The sequence below is a fragment of the Melozone crissalis genome, unplaced genomic scaffold (genome assembly GCF_028551555.1).
Source record: "Melozone crissalis strain CALT ecotype California unplaced genomic scaffold, PUWL_Pcris_2 ptg000006l_1, whole genome shotgun sequence".
Lineage (NCBI taxonomy): Eukaryota > Metazoa > Chordata > Aves > Passeriformes > Passerellidae > Melozone > Melozone crissalis.
This window is the reverse complement of record NW_026535784.1, coordinates 51,665,918-51,680,361: the sequence shown is the minus strand read 5'-3', so window position 1 is coordinate 51,680,361 and position 14,444 is coordinate 51,665,918. Positions and strand designations below refer to the sequence as shown.

Here is a 14,444-nt window from a genome sequence, read left to right as displayed (position 1 = left end):
CAGATGATTTGTTCCTATTGTTTGACATGACAAGGTGCATGCAGTCAGCTACATGAAGAATTACAGACACACACCTGCAAAGAAAAGTGTTCTCCATGGGCTGGGTAAGCTACAGTTTTAATTCTTAATCCTCAATGCTGCTTAAAAATACATATAACTATCAGAAGAAAAAACTTTAAACAATTTTTCTTTTTCTGACTTCCCCTCTGTGTGCAAAACAGATTCAAACTATCAGCTATGACAGCTCTTTCCTAAGAAGCCTGTTAGTTTTAAGGTGCAGTATCTCTGAACACTGACATCCATTAAACACTGACATGTTTCAGGCAATGAGCTTTTCCATTTGCCTGTATCTGAAATACACATCTACTTTTACTCCTCCCCATCTGGCTCTAACAATACTGTTTTTATTAACCTTTTTATTATTAAGGTTAATAAAATATTGAAATATTGTTGAAAATATTTCCCCAAATAAAACTGCAGACATGCAGTGAGCATCATGTTATCCTAAAAGACACCAAAATAACGATTAATTTTCAGAATAAGCTGTTGTTATCCAGATACTGTAAAAGCAAACTGTAAGATCGGACCACGTACCTTCTTCAGAATGATCTACTAACAAAAGAGCAATCACAGCAACCCTGCCTCGGTCAGAACTCGCTCTGACTTCAGTTTATATTAAAAAAAAAAAAAAAAAGTCAGCATTTGGCCCAGATCGTTTCGAACGCATGACTGAACATTTCCACGCCAGTAAATTTTAATAAGCTTTAAAGATCTATATTCAGGATAAGATTATTTGGCTGCACGAGTATATGAAGCAACTATACCGAAGAGGGGGAAAATCTCAAGCATCCAAACCCTCTAACAGGGAAAAGAAAAAAAAAAGTGAACTTTCATTGACCTCTAAGCACAGATTTGTCATTAAAGAAGAAAGAAGGGGAGGGGAGGAAAAAAAAAAACCAGGAGGGGAAGGGGCTGCGGAAAGAAAGGAAGGGGGAAAAAAGAAGCAAGCAGATAAATTAGAGGGAGAGGGACGCGGCCGGGCCGAGGCGGGAGGCGCAGGGCTGTTCCCGCACACACAAAGGCGGCCCCTGCCCGGCCGCCGGGGCTCCGCCGCGTCCCCGCGGGCCACGCTGGGGCCGGGGCCGGGGAGGAGCCGCAGGACGGCGGATCCCGGCAGGGAAGGGCTCCCCGCCCGCCGGGCCCGCACGGCACCTACCCACCAAGTTGGAGCGGGAGCGGTGCCCGCCGGGCCGCCGCAGGGACGCCATCATGCCGGGAGGAGAGCGGGAGCGCAGCGCTGCCCGGAGCCGCTCCCGCCGCCGGGACCGCCGGGCAGCGCCGGGCGAGGAGCGGGAGGAGGAGGAGGAGGAGGAACAGCAGGAGGAGGAGGAGGATGCGCGGGCACAGCCGCCCGGCCCCGGGGGCAGCGAGCGGGGAGAGGCGCGGGGGACGCGAAGTTGTTACCGGCTGGCGGGCGGTGACGGGCGGCCACTGGCAGCTCCTCCGCGCCGGGATCGGGATCGGGATCGGGATGGATGTGGCCCGGCTGGCGTCAGGCGGCCGGAGCCGCCCCGCGCCGCTCACCGGCACACTCACACACACACTCACACACACACACTCACACACACACGCACCGGCCCGGCCAGGGATCCTCCCCAAATTCCCGCCCCCGCCGCCGCTCCGCCGGGTCCCGCTGGGAGCGCTGCGCCCGCCGCCGGAGAGCGGCCCCGGCACGGCACAGCCCAGCCCGGCACGGCTCGGCTGCTGTGTGCCCTGAGCCACAGCCCGACCCCCGGCCCGGGGGTGAGCCCCCTCCGACACCCTCAGTGCGGCTCAAAAGGCGTTCCTGCCCCGCCGGAGCGGCTGGGGAGCTCCGGCAGCGGAGCTTCGGGGACAGCGGCAGATGCTGTCGGACTTGGAGTTAAAGTAAATTCCTGATGGAACAGGATTATGTCCTGCCGCTTGCCACAGGTGATTCAGCCTTAACTTGGTCTAGTGTTAATACTGAAGTAATTGCCGTAATAGCTGCCAATGACAGAGCACTCTCTAGCCCCGGGTGTTCTACACGCGGACATCCTCCTGCCCATAGGTGTTGCTGCACTTAGTCCTCACTCACGCGAGTAAAGCCATTCCAGTGCGTGAGGCTGCTTGTGCAGCCAGAGCCGCAGTGGTGAAGCCTCACGCCGCTGTCCCTCTGACCAGAACTCCATTTGGAGCTGCAAGTGTCAGCTCCAGAGTGGAACTGGCTGAAAGTTTGGAGCCCGCGTGTGGAACGGCGAGCCTGTCCTGCCTGCTCGCAGGATCTGTGCAGTAGGCAGGTAAGTGTTGCGCAAGCAAGACTGAACTGAAACTGATTCTTTAACAAACACTTTGGCTTTTACCCAGTCATCGTTCCTGGAAGGAGATTTGAAGCAACAAGTGCAAGATGTTTCTACGTGGCAAAATATTCTGATACACCTATATGCATAATTATATCCCTATACTTAGGCCAATAAATTTTCACATGTATAGGCAGTTCTAGTGTGACTTTAAACTCATTTTAAAATCCAGCAACACTGGAGGACTTAAGGCTCTGAGAGTTTTACCAGATGAACAGTTGTCCTGCCCACCCAGGTGCATTATGAGTCTGAAGATACAGAACTGGAATGGCTTGACCAAGGTCACAGAAGGAGCAGCAGTAAAAAATACCCAGGTCTATGCCTGTGAGGGTATCAGCACTTCTTTCTAAATTCATAACTTAAAATTCATCAATTTCTTTGCCACATAAATACCACATAAATTGCAAACAGCTGAACTGTACTATATTGTTAGGTAGAATGCTACAATAACAGTAGAGGAACTCCCACACAGGATGATGCCATAATATTGTTGGGGAAAGCCTAGAATAAAATTGCTCTTTTACTGCCTAAATTTTGAACCTTGAATGATTCAAGATGAGTGAACTTCGGTAATCAGCTTTAATGTGTATTTTGTACTTGCACTGTACACAACTACACTTAGCAAGTAAACTTTTCTTTTTATGTGTAATCACAGATACAGTGCAGCACTGGACTGCAGATACAACTGGTAAAGTTTATCTCAAGACAAACTGAAAGGTCTTTAAATTTTGGCAGTGTAGTGAAGACATTTGCAAGCAAGGTACAGAAGAAACATGAAACTGAGACTGGCTTTTGTACTGTGGTAGTGCTTAATCTGGATCCAGGTGTTCTGGATCAAGAGTAGTGGATGCAGCAGTAGTATCTGCCCCAAGAGCTTGGCAGTCTAGGTTTCAAACAGAGAAATAGATGGAAAAGGCCTTTTGTGTGCCTGAGCTCTGCTCTGCACCCTGACTTGGCAGGCACAAGCTCCATCCACTGGATCCTGGTTGCTGAAGTATCAATTCATGATTCACACTAAACAGATATGACAAGGAGATAATTAGGGAAGCACTGCAGTTTGTCAGGTGTCTTGTTAGAACTGCATTTTTACTGTTTTTGTTGTTGTTGTTAGGGTTGACTGGTTGGTTGGCTTTGGCATGAGAGAATTAAATTATTTTCTACTTATGTTGAGGCTTGGGGAAGATCACATTAATATGCTGCTTTCCCTAAAAAAGGCTATAAAACAGCCTAGGAGAGTCTTTCTCTGATGTTTAATAACCAGAGTGGTTGTCCTGGAGAGGGCTGGGTAGCCTGGCTTCAGACAGAGCAGTGGTGTGAGAAGGCCAGGGGACAAGGCAGAACAGTGTGCCCTGGTCAGATCTGCCTCCAGGCTTCCCTGGCTGGGCTCTTCTGGCACACTGGCCAGAACAACACTTCAAGTGTGCCCCTGCCTTAGGATGTGCAGGCAGAGCTGACTGCCCAAACCCATTGCTCTGTGGGTGAGCAGTATCAGCAGCGTCCTACTGCACACTCACCACTTCCAACTCCATTGGCTACTTCAGTACCCTGAATCATTAACTTCTTCCTGCCCTTTCTGAGTAACAAGAAAACTGAAAAAAGGAGATCAGAGAGGTGTGTACATCTGGGTATCAAACTTGATGCTCCTCTGCACTGGGCTGTGCTATTTCAATAGACAACAGAGAATGGGTTTTTTCTCTTTTTGCTCTGCAACTACGTGATCATTCAGACTAGTGCAAGGAAAACAGGCTGTGAGGCTGGGGCAATGAAGAAGGAGAAGAACCTTCTGTAAACTGCCTGGCTGTTCATCAGATTAGGTGCACAATCTGATGGCACCATCAGTCATAAGGCCTGTGAACCTGAATTTTAATGGAGTTGGGGCACTTAGGCAGATAAATGTCTAATATGATTCTCAATGGAAACTTTAATCTCACAGACACTTTCTAACACCTCACCAAGCACCTGCCCAATCGTCTTTAAAATCTGTGTCTCAGAAAATGATTATCAGAAGGCTGAGTGCTAAAAGACATTCATTATGTTGCATATTTTATACTCTTCTATTATGTAACAAGTGTTTAAGAAATACTACTACTGCTAATGCTGTGGCTACAACCACGATTGGCTTTCGATCTTCTCCAAAATCCAAGTTTGTATGTAGATTATGATTTGGTATTTCTTGTTAACTTCAGCCAGGCTTCATCTGCTTTACTTGAGATTCCAGGGATGGAGAGTGTCTTCTGGAGACAGTTTAGCTCCAAAGTCAGTAACTTTGCTTTACCTTCATGTACACCAGGTTTCTGCCAGAAATTAAGAGTTTCATGGATAATTAAATAATTAATTATATCAAACGGACAACTTATTATTTACATTAAAATCACTGGAGTAATTTTCTTTTCAGCCATGTGTGTTGCCCTAGCATGGGAAAATACCAACAATATTTTCAGAGAGAAGAGGCAGTTCTTTAAAGAAGAATAATAGCTTCCTAAGGATACTGGATTTCATTATTTCCTTCTTTCTTGGGCTGGCTGATAAAATTTATCACTCTCTATCCTCCATGGCTTGTCTGCTTCGTCTTTGAGTAGGTGAGGTATTAAACAAGCCTCCCACCTCAGCATTATTAACACAGGATATGCAGACTGCTTAGCAACTACATAGATCTGTTTGGGAAAGGTGCCTCAGGCAGAAGACAGCATGTGGGAGAAGGTAAGGAGCATTTTAAGGAGGTCATCATAACTGTGAAACACTGCATATGGGTTTTCCAAGCCCATCTGGATACAAGTACAAGGTCCTGTATAGGCACAGTACAAGCCCAGGAAAAAAGGAACTAAGCTGTGAAAGGCCTTGAAGGCAGCACTTGTGACATGAGGGCTCTCTGTAGTCCTGTTCTGGGGAGTCTGGCCATTTTCTAGAATGGGACCTGTGTGAGTTTGACTCTATATAGAGTCAAATATCTGCTTGGGACGTGCCTTAGTGTTCTGACTTACTGTCATAGGCAAAAGAACACAGAATCCATTTCACTCTCAGAAGTTCTTCCTAAACTGGCCCACCATGATTAAGTGGAATTCATACAGAATAAATGTGGAACTTGATAATTTTACAAGGTTATTATCTGTATACCTCTGTTATATTAAATAAGGCTTCTGCCATAAATCTATCTGCAGATACCAGAAAGGTCTTTGATCAGATTGAGTAGTCATTCATCTTTTCCACCATTGGGATGATGTGAATCAGACCTAAATTCATGACTTTCCTAAGATTAATGTGCCCAGCTAAAGCTGCCAAGATCCTTATTAAAAGTTACAATTCCAAAAGGTTTGGGCTGAAACAAAGTATTAAGCAGGGCACTCCTCTATCTCCTTTATTGGTTGTTTCCTCATCAGACTGGGATGCAAGGACTTTGCTCCAGGAATGTTACATTTCTGGTAAAGAAGGGAGGTGGCCCTCTGTTCTGACAGCTCATCACATGTTTCCATGAAGCACACTATTCCTGCCCACTGCACTGCACCAGTATTGTACTTTACAGGGAATGGAATTCTGCCTTTGGATCTTGCCTGAATGCACGTAGAAGCTTTTGAAGGTAGTTTCACTTTCTCCTGGCTATCACCTCAGCAAGGGATAATGGACTCAGTGCAATCAAACATTATTGGTTCTTTGAAAATTAAATTTCTCTTCAGTCATTCAGCCTAAAAAGATTTACATAACTGGAATAACCTAGCTCTATTGCTGGTTTCTTGGAAGACACCGCTAAGATTAATCTTATCTCCCACTTTAATTACTGTTTTCAAGTTCTTACAGTCCTTGTCCCAGTTACATCTTGTTGCGAAAACCACCAGAGAATGATATATTAAAATTTATTCAGACAGGTGGCAGAGACAAAATTAAAGCTAATAACTCTATGAGAAAAGAAATCAAAAGTGGTTTGGCAATCCTGAGGTGTTATTTCTTGGTCCCTCAGTTGCTGTGGCTGCTCAAGCAGGGTCCAAATGCCTGGGCTGTGGGAGTGGCTGTGTGCCACAGCTTGCTGTGCAGGACTCAGGACTGCCACGTTCACCCAGCTGCACTAGCATCCATGGGATAAGGAGCCTGGGAGCAGGACTGCTTGTGGCAATGTGTGAAGGCTGGAAAAGCCACGGTAATTGTCTCAACAGAGGGTTCTGTCTCATTTCTACCCAAAGAGGAGACCACTCTATCACACCACTGGGAGACTAAAGAAATGGCACATACTGCATCTAAATGCATCCCTTCATGTTTTGTGACAAAGCACTCAGCCCACTTTATACAATGATTAAAAACATGAAAGGAAAAGGCTCTGGATTCCAAGTCAGGTTGCCTGGGCTCGGTGTCACTCTTGGCTGAGTCAGTAGTGAGGCAGTCCCACCCTCCCTCCTCCACGAGGCCGCTCAGCCCTAACCCCGTGTCACCCACCCGCGCCGTGCTGGCACAGTTGTTGTGCAGCTGTGAGCTGAGCAGGCCTGGGGAACTCACATGGCTGGGGAGAGCAAATGTTTCAGGGGCCAAGCTCATTTTTAATTTGGATCAGTTTCCTGATCTGGCTCGTTGTGTGGTTGTCCAAATCCTTGTGCTGATCTTGTGCAGAGGCAGGACTGAGGTAGGAGGAGGGGTGAAACTTATCTTTTTGATTGTGCTGTTGACTTCAGCCAGTTTAAGGTGGTTATGAAACTTAGTGATAGACTAAGCAAGCTTTTTATTTTTTTTCAAACCGAGGAAAAATACTTTAATTTTGAGCATAACTGCAAAGATGTTTTTAGAACTGCACTAATCATATGCACAGGGCTCACTGGTGAATAACAAAAGACAAGGAGAATGTGTGACTGGACTGAGAAATTCAGTGAGCTGATGTGATCACTGCACATTAGAAAAGGCAGCTGTTGGACATTGCACTACATGGTAAAAAGAAAAAAAACCTGTTGCTCTTCTGCTGTTCATGAACCAACCAGAGGCCAAAGAATTGCAAGGATCCTACCAAAAATTATTAATTGACTCTTCAAAAGGCAGTTATTCTCAGCTGGCTTAAAAGAAGCTGATAGCTCAGCACTGGGTATGCCTGCATTCCCATGGGTTTTTTCCTTTCCCATGTTCTCCAGAGTCTTCCTTTGCTCTTTGCTTAAGGTGTGTGAAACTGAACTTTGGAGAGTAAGTAAATCAGATTTAATTAGTCATCACAAGGCAATGGGCTCTTAGTGAGTTCTCAATAGCAGACAGCCCTGACAATGAATGTATGTGTGTTACAGTAGTTTCCTCTTGCACTTTGAGGAGGAAATTACCTTGCCGGTTTCAGACAACCTGGCAGTCCCACAAAGTGTTGGAAAAGGTTGCTCACATGACAAAAGCTTTTAGACCAATTTTAAATGCCACTGTTTGCTTGCTTCGCCCAAAATTGTCAAATTTTTGACAAACAGGTTTGAGCAGCTTTTAAATAAAAACCCTCCACATTTCATAAAATGTTACACAAATCACATTGATAAATCCTCTGTATAAGTAAATTTTTTTTAAAAATTAAGTTAAACACTTGAAAGTTGCAACCAATACAAATTAACATTGCTAGTATAATCTTAGTTAAGAACTCAGTTTGAGTGCATCCTGGTACCTGTCTTTAATTGAGTGCTCATTTATGTTCCTTCCTAAAGACTCTGTCTTATTCAGTGAAATGAACAAAGAGTGGTCAGATAATGGGAAATTATTTTGTTTTCTCCCCAGGTTCATGCTGGAGCTAGTCATTATGAATGCTGGTTTTGCAATATTTAGTTGCAAAACTAAGACTGCCTTGCAACTCACAGCTCATCCTCAACACAGCTCATCCCTCATCTTCCCTTCCCTGCCAAATTTAAGCTCTCTTCTTGAGTGAACAGGAGCTTTAGAGCTTCTCAAAAGAAATTCTCTAGTATTTTCAGTCCTGATAAATAAACGCATTATTTTTATCCTCTTTTCAGATACACTTAAGCTGTTTCACTGACATTTTCTACATACTGTCTGCCCAAAGCACACACCAAGTACAATTAATGTTTGATGATGTTCTAAACACATAAAATCAATATAGTCTCAATGGAGGATGTACTAGGCAACTTGAATTACAAGTGATGATCTCAGTCCACTAATAATACAGTTTAAAGGACCAAAGCATCCAGTCCACATCCAGAGATCCTGCTGTTGTTGAAGGTGTCAGAGAGAAGGGAAAGGTCTTCATGGTTTTAATTACCACAGTCAGTGGCTCTTCCGAAAGGGGTGAAAATGAAAAAAAAAAAAAAAATAAGGCACATTTTAAAAAAATAAAAAATAAAGCCCACTCTTCAGACAAAGAGTAGCTTTTAGTATGAAGCATTTCATCTGGATGTCTAAAAGTACCATATTTACAGACAAGAATCAAACATTCAGTATGGACATTACCATAGAAGGCCCCAGAAGAAAACTCCAGGTAGCAAGGGACAGCAGTGGTGCCTTACTCTGTCTGACAACCTGGAGTCAAAGAGGCCTCACAGTCCAGCTGCTACCATGTCCATTTGCACAGAGCTTGACAGGATCTTGGGGTCCCTACAGCTACTGCACCCTGCTCGTGTGCCCAAGGCTGCAGCACCTGGCAGGCAGCGCTGATGGACCACGCTCACTCGTCAGAGAGCAACCAGATGGAGGATTGCAATTTATGGCCTGCAGCCTTGCACTGTGATCTAATCAAATCTTGCACAAAATAGGTCAAGGTTGGTCAGTGTTCACATGAGATACACTCTAGGGAAAACATGGATACTGTAAGAAACAGTTTAGGATTCAGATTTAGGATTCATCTGACAGAGCTCCCAAGGCACAGTCCCAATTTCAGGCTGGATTCCCAGACATCTGAGGCACCCAAACAGGTCCCTGGTCTGTTATGCAGAAGGGGCACTGTACTGCTGGAACCACATTTCTCATTTTTCAGACCAGAAATAAAATTACAGTCATGCCTTGTGATTAATTAAATAAATCATGCTTGTCTTTGCTTGTGGACATGACATTTTCAGAGGCAACATAAATGGAGAAAAGGAGCTTGTTTGGTTTCTATGATCCCAGTACAGCCTGCTAGCCTTCTCTCTGCAAAATCCCATTTTAAAGCTTTTCAATACTGGGGCACCAGACTCAAGAAATTTAAATTACTCTAAGACTGCAAACACCATGAGAACTTTTGAGCAAGACATGCAAAATAAAGCAAATTATATAATCTGTTGCTTTACAGATACATTCCTTTTCCTTTACATTCACATTTCCCATCCATTCACACTCCCACCTAACAGTCTTTACCTCTACTCATTTCCCCAGACGCTGGTCTAATGTGGTTTCATTTTTATAATGATTTTCAGCTCCTTGGTTTCAATTCTCTATCTTTTTCTTTGCCTGAAAAATATAATATTATAGCAGAATTTTATGGATAACTATTATTCTCAAAAAAACCATGCAAGTTCTTATCCCCAAATAATCAGAAATGATGACAAGTATTTTACTTGGGAAATTAAGTAGTCAGAATGTAACAAATCAAACTGAAATTTAGCCAGGACACTGAAATTACATGATGGGCTAAACAGAAATATGATCCTCAAGGATTTAGGTAATTTCAAGTGGTCAGGACTCACTCTGCTCTCCAGCTGCCCTCTCAGCAGAACACCTCCTGCATGCTGTTTGGTGCAGGATGCTGCAAAGTGAATGCTAAGGCCAAAATTAATTTATAAAGCTTGCATTCTCTCTATGATTTTATCAGTCTACAAAAGAATTAATTTCTGGATTTTTTTTTTTTAGTCTGCAAAGCATCCCCATATTGTGTGCTTTGTTTTGACTTTTGTTTTTCTTTGCCTTATGGTCATTCATCTTTGCTGAAAGTGAATCAGAGGAGCACTGCCTGCCTTATCGTTGGTTTGTGGTGTATAATCATGTTAAGGACAGATCACTGGTCTCCTCCTTACTCTGGTGCCATTTACAACAGACAATTACCCCTGCATGGTGCAGTTGTCAGGATCTCAGCATTGTAAATGCTCATTATCAGCACGGAGACAGCTGAATGCAGTGTTTCTCTTTAAAGCCGACTGGATTTCCCAGAGCTTCCCTGGAAGTTTTTCCTAGTGCAGCTCAGTTTTCCATCTACAGCCCAGTAAGGTCCTTTTGGTGTGAAGCATGAGAGGCAGAATCTGGGTACTGCTCCTGCCTATTCCAGGGCATGACTGCAGTCCAGAGGAAAGAACAGCAGTGTGTCTGCACTGGGAGATCTCCAGCCTGTGTGTTGTGTGTTTAAAGTGTGTTTAAAGAAGCCTTGCTAATGGCAATGACCATGTGCAAATGTCCAAATGCCAAAATCAGGGAGGACAGTTTGAATGCAGTGGCATTGCCCACAAAAAGAAAACATACCAAAGCACTCTGGTTGGTTTTAAAATTAGGTGGGGAAGATGCAAGGAGTTCTAAGTCTTAATGACCTCAGTTCTGCAATTTGCCACTAATTAGTTCTACAATGAGTAACTGGGAACAAAACAAGGAGTGACAGACTAGGTCAGCCAGTGGTTTGCCAACCCCTTGTCTTGTGTTTCCTACTGGGGCTTTTATGTGATAATTCTTGATTGTGTATACACTGTCTTTACTAGCAATCAGGAGTGAAATTGCATGTGTTATACGCTGTACAAACACACACTGAAACACTGCACTTGCTCTTTGCTCCTGGAGAGCACAGCTAATATTTGTGCAGCTCTTTCTGGTGGGCATGCACATGGCTTGGGTTTTTTCCCTGCCAACCATCTCCCTGACTCCTGTTGTCCTAACCCAGTAAGCCCCACATTTGTTTCTTCTGTGTCTCTTTCTGCAGCTTACATTTTGTTTATGCTCTAGAACTACTTTTCCATGTGTATTTACCTCCCTGATCTCACCCCTAACATTTTGTTCTTTCTCTCCCTTCTTCCCCTTCCCACACAATGAAGATTTCATTAATTCTGTCAAAAGAGTATCTTATTTACTCCATTTACATTTTTCTGCAAGTTAGCTATTTCTTCTCAGAGCGATGCACATCCATACAGCATGCTGAAGAAAGATTTCTGGAAGCCTCAAATATTCTATCACTCCCAAATGCCTCATTCCTCCTTAAAATCCATCAGGCTTCCTCAGACCACATAGGATCTGTACTTTGAGGATTCCTGGACATGTTATGCATTTCTGTATCCAGAGCAATTGCACATACCCCAGTTCAGCTTAGCATATGTCACAAGCAGTCAGTCAGCACCGAGAAACTGGAACACTATTGGTTTGATGAGAAAACTGTGGTGCACAGCTCCCACATCATCTGGAATTGTTTTGTATTCTGCTAGCTAAGATTTGCCATTTGAGTTTATCTTGGAGGGAGGTGCCTTCGTGTGCCTTTTTTTTCCTTTTAAAACTCATCAGCTCAGTGGCTACCACAAACACAAATGCTGTAAAAAGGATATTAGGAGCACTGTGTGTTATTACATCACCGGGGACCTGGCAGATGCTCCCTCAGCGTCCTCACATTAATAGGCTGGATAGAGAAACATCCCAAACCTAGACCACTCCACCACCAGGTATTATTAAGGTGTACAAGCTATCAAGAAGACAGTACCCTGCAGGTATGCAGGTGTTGCTTATGCAGGGGTGGGGCACAGCTCAGCAACAGCGTTTGGAAAAGGAGGCCAAGGCTCTTAAAGGGACCATGCTCCTCTCCCCAGTGAAACAGTAAAACCCATTAGTCACAGCCAGTCTTTTTTTTGTCCATTAAAGGGATTTCCTTAGGTAGGAATGCTGTAGTTCTCTTCACACCATTAGTCTTTATTTCGTGTTTGATAAGTGCTTTAATCAGCAGGTACCTGTTTACCAAGCTGTGGGGAGCTGGGAGGACTTCAGCCCTTTCATCCAGCTGGGCGTTGCACAGCTCTCCTTCCATCCCTGTGGGGATTAGTCCCGTGTTACCCCCCACCACACACACATTTTAGCAAGGTTAGAAAAATGCCAGCTTCATTCTCACCTCCTGGCCATGCCTACCGAGGCACACAGGCAGTGCACACCCTGCTGACAGAACTTTTCCCCCTTTTTGTGAGGAAAGCAGTGGCAACCTTCGAGCATCAACCTGCAGGAAAGTAGACTCGGTTACGCACTCTAGCCAGCAATCTTGTGAACCCAGAGCCTTGCTTTCAGCAAGACAGGCACGATAAAATCTTCCCTCTTTCTTCAATAACATGACTAATAAGTGTAGAAATTCCTTTCTCCTCTCTCCCTTTGCCAATATCTGTCTTATCTCCGGCTCTTCCTTAGACATAATTTCAGACATGAAAGACATGTCTATGCTACGAGCAGGCAGCCTTGATTCTGGCATGAGATCCGTGGCACGCTGCAGCTCAGTGCTGGAGAGCTGCAGCTCAGGATCTGGCATCTGCAAAACCTGGGCACTGGAATTTCTGCTGCCAGTGTGATCCTGCGCCTGGGGTCAGCCTGCTCTGTCTTGTGAGGGCAGCACCGGGCTCCGCTGCAAATTTCTTTCCAAAGCAGGTGCACAGCTGAACAAACATGGCAAGCATTTATGAAATGAGCTCGCTATTAAACACTCTATCCAGCAAGTAAAGGGAGCCATCTTGAAGCCTTCCTGGAATTTTGGCAGCATTTCCAAGTGATCATCTGCAAATTGCTCGAGATGGGTATTGCATGTGTGCTGTAGGCAATAAATAAGAGTGATTTTAAGGGGCAGTGTATATTGACAAAGTAACACCTCTCAGAATAGAACACAACCACTGGCATAAGCAGTAGAGACACACTAACAAAACCAGGATCTAGGGAGTGTCTTAAATGTGTATCTGATAGCACAAATACCAGATAAACACCAAAGTCCAAAGAATGCAAAAGGTTACAACCACACTAAACCCACTCAGTTAACATGCTGGTTTATTGTTACTAAAGATCACAGTAACAATAACTTAAGCACCCAGAATGGTCTCAAACTCCTGGGTGGGCAAGCCAGCCACGTTACAGCCTTGTCTGAGTGAGACAGATGCATTCATTCATCAGGCTACCACTTTCTCCCACAGGGGCGGAAACACAGGCACACTAGCTGAGGGGGAACCATGGCATGCTTTGGCCAGATCCCTGCTCACTGAATTACAAACAATAACAGCCTACTCATATTATTTCCCCAGATATGAATTTTACAAAAACAACTTTTTATTTTTGTTGTTGTTGTTGCTGTTGTTGCTTTCCCTTGAGACCATACATTTTTCCTCTGACTTTGTCTCAGTTTCTAGTGCAAGTGGCTACAAGGAAGGAAAAAAAATCCTCTGGCACTGCCTTAAATGCAAACACTGAACCTTTGTTGCATGTGGAGGAAAACCCACAGGCAAAATTGGTAAGGAGCAGAAACAAAATAGCTGTTTCCATCACTAGGCATGAACACCACAATACTGTGTGTTGTGACACAAGTCATAGAGTCACAGAATGGACTGGGTTGGAAGGAGCCTTTAAAGATCATCTGTTTCAACCCCCAGCAATGACATCTTCAACCAGATCAGACTGTACAGAGCCCCATCCAACCTGACCTTGGATGTTTCCAGGAATGGGGCATCCACCACCTCTTTGAGCAACCCTGTCCTACTGCCTTCATTTACCTGGTCTGAACCTACCCTCTTTTAGTTCAAGACCTTTGTCCCTTGTCCTGCTGCTACAGGTCCAATTAGAAGTCTGTTCCCAGTTGTGATCATGAACCAAGACTGAGATTGTCCTGTGAGGAACCTGGTGTTTATGTGCCAGGTGAGGAAAGTTTTAGGACATATATTTCACAGACAGGTATTCATCTCAAAGCACAATTAATTTCTGTGTAATAATACCAAGGAAACTATAGCACTGGTACCATTCTTAGCCTGCTCCAGCAGGCTATGACATTTCTTTTGGTACTCTTTTCCAAACCTGAATCAATTCCTTCCCAAATGAATTCCTCTTGCCCTATTCCCAGAGGCAGTAGATTATTTGCTGGCACACTGACCTAATCTGATAGATCCATTCAGCACTGGACAATGTGTGTGTGGATTGATATTTTGCAGGTGCAGCTACACA

At 44.4% G+C, this 14,444-nt stretch overlaps 1 protein-coding gene across 3 annotated transcripts in view; it reads right to left on the bottom strand.

Moving 5' to 3' along the window:
• SMAD1 (SMAD family member 1) overlaps positions 1-1,606 on the bottom strand; it is a 43,832-nt gene extending 42,226 nt beyond the window's left edge. The window contains exon 1 of one of the 3 annotated variants that reach the window (XM_054292621.1): positions 1,465-1,606. The gene's annotated coding sequence lies outside the window, so the exon portion shown is untranslated. Of the gene's footprint in view, positions 1-1,216; positions 1,328-1,464 lie in introns of those variants that run through there. The other 2 variants (XM_054292629.1, XM_054292640.1) reach the window with 2 other exon arrangements.
• Positions 1,607-14,444: the final 12,838 nt, after the last annotated feature.